Source organism: Hemitrygon akajei, unplaced genomic scaffold (genome assembly GCF_048418815.1).
Source record: "Hemitrygon akajei unplaced genomic scaffold, sHemAka1.3 Scf000079, whole genome shotgun sequence".
NCBI lineage: Eukaryota > Metazoa > Chordata > Chondrichthyes > Myliobatiformes > Dasyatidae > Hemitrygon > Hemitrygon akajei.
The window spans coordinates 1,548,252-1,551,138 of record NW_027331965.1 but is presented as its reverse complement, the minus strand read 5'-3'; positions in this window follow the sequence as shown (position 1 = coordinate 1,551,138).

The following is a 2,887-nucleotide window of genomic DNA, read 5'->3' as shown; positions in this document are numbered from 1 at the left end:
CACCACAATCCTGTGCCATCTGTTTCTCGATAACCCAGCCCTGGTTGAAAGTCTGTGCTCATTCACTCTGTCTGTGCCTCTCTTGGATTTATGCACCTCTGTAAGTTTGCAACACTGATCCAGGGAATAAAGTCACAAAAATCCCTCCCTCTCTGCATAACCCTCGATTTCCTGCAATATCCCCGTAGAACTCCCTGCACACGCTTTCGAGGACAGTGGCGTTTATTCTAAAGCAGAAAGCCTGACCGACGTCTTGTACCACTGCAGCGTGATCTCCCGGCTCCTGTGCTCAGTGCGCTGACCGGTGAAGGCCAGCGTGACAAGTGTCCTGTAATATCGAATATTTTTAAGCAGAATCGCTATTTGATTTTTATTTTTTATCTGAAATTTAGACGGCTTGGAATGTGTTCTTCTGCTGCATCAGAACTGCAAAAAAAATGTACAGTTACTGTAAATTACAAACATTAATAAACACCGCAGAAATGTCGACTGTGTGCTGGTGCGTTCAGAGATGTGATAGCGCTGGGTGAGAAGATGTTCCTGAATCGTTGTGTGTGGGTGTTCGGGCTCCTGCGACTCCTCCCTGATGGTAGTAACGAGCAGAGAGCTTCTCCCGAGTGGGGAGAGTACTCAGTGATGGATGCCGCCTTCTCGAGGCATCGCCTCTTGACAATGTCCGCGATGGTGGGGAGGGGTGTGACCGTCAGAGTGGCGGCTGAGGCTGGAACCCTCTGTAGCCCGTTACTATTCTGTGCGTTGCAGCATCCACACCAGGCGGCAATGCGGCTAGTCAGAAAGTTCCCCACCGAACATCCATAGAATTTTCCTCATCTTCACTGAGAGAGCATAACCCCTCAAACTCCTAAAGCTGTGATCCCTTCTGAACAGAGACAGCTGTGGATGGGGTTGAACCCAAATGCAGAGTCAGGTCTGGAATTAATTCAGACTCAGACTCAAAGTGAACAAGACGGCACCAACCCAAACCAAAGCTGACATCACAAGCAGTCGTACTGAAGCCGGGATTCTTACGGTTGAGCACTGAGTGCTCAACTAGTGTCCGTTAACGATAGACTTCTACGACGGAATGTGGCATTGAACAACTATATATCTGAATCTTAGAAGAAAAGTGAGACTTAACCGTACTCCGAGAAATGGACGTGCGGAAACGTGGATGCCTGACCTGTTCAGTCGGGCACATGACACCTTCTTTGTGTTTGCATGAACGTGTTGGGCCACTATAGATCCTCTGAGTTGCTGACACACAGTAACCGAGGAACTTCAATTAAACCCATCCGACACAGGAGCAGAATTAGGACATCGAGTCTGCTGGCCGTTTCATCGAAGGTCCATTGTCCTTTCAGCTCCAATCTCTCGGCTTCCCCCTGCATACCTTCATGTCTTCAATAGGGAAGAATTTTCAAACTATGTCTTATATATAACGAATGGTTGGTATTCCACGGCTGATTGTGCCTTCTGAATTAAGCAGATTCACCACGCTCTGGCGAAGGAAATTACTCATCGCCTTTGTAAAAGATATCTGCCTGTTCTCAGGCTGTGTCTTCTGATCCTAGACTCACCTTCAATAGGAAACATTCTCTGAACATCAACTCTATCATGACCTTTCACAATCCGAAAAAGTTCAATGTCAGCCTTCATTATTCTGAATTCCCGCGTTTACAGTCCCAGAGCAATCAAACCGTCTTCATGTGACATGCCACTCAATTCTGGATCATCTCCGTGAACCTCCTTTGAACCCTTTCCAATATAAGCAAATATTTTGTTCCACCTGCTCACAATCCTCCAAATGTGGCCTCACAGTTCCTTATTAAGCCTTAGAATTATATCGTTGCGTTCACGTCTTAGTCCTCTCCAAATGACTTGCTGGAAGGAAATTAAACATAATATCTGAAACATGACTGTGTGATGGGACAGAAGCTTCACGCTGTACCTTTAACAGCGAGATTGTGACGGGACAGTGTGGAAGGACATTCACTCTGTGCCTGACCCCGGGAGTGTGTGATGGGACGGAGTGGAGGGAGATTCACTCTGTGTCTGACCCCTGAAGTGTGTGATGCGACGGTGTGGAGGGAGATTCATCTGTGTCTGACCCCGAGAGTGTGTGATGGGACGGTGTGGAGGGAGATTCACTCTCTGTCTGACCCAGGGAGTGTGTGATGGGACGGTGTGGAGAGAGATTCACTCTGTGTCTGTGCTCGGGAGTGTGTGATGGGACGGTGTGGAGGGAATTTTACTCACTGTCTGACCCCGGGAGTGTGTGTTGGGTCGGTGTGGAGGGAGATTCACTCTGTGTCTGACCCCGGGAGTGTGTGATAGGATGGTGTGGAGTGAGATTCACTCTGTGTCTGACCCCGGGAGTGTGTGATGGGACGGTGTGGAGGGAGATTCACTCTGAGTCTGACCCCGGGAGTGTGTGATGGGACGGTGTGGAGGGAGATTCACCCTGTGTCTGACCCCGGGAGTGTGTGATAGGATGGTGTGGAGTGAGATTCACTTTGTGTCTGACCCCGGGAGTGTGTGATGGGACGGTGTGGAGAGAGCTTCACTCTGTTTCTGACCCCGGGTGTGTGTGATGGGACGGTGTGGAGGGAGATCCACTCTGTGTCTGACCCCGGGAGTGTGTGATGGGACGGTGTGGAGGGAGATCCACTCTGTGTCTGACCCCGGGAGTGTTTAATGGGACGGTGTGGAGGGAGCGTCACCGTGTCTGACGTCGGGAGTATGGGAAGGGAAGTTGTCAGGGGAGATTTACTCTCTGTCCGACCCGCCATTGTGTGATGGGGCGCCCTGGAGGGCTTCAGGCTTTGTCTGACCCCGGGAGTGTGTAATGTGATGGTGGAAGAGATCTGCATTCTGTTTCTAACTCCGG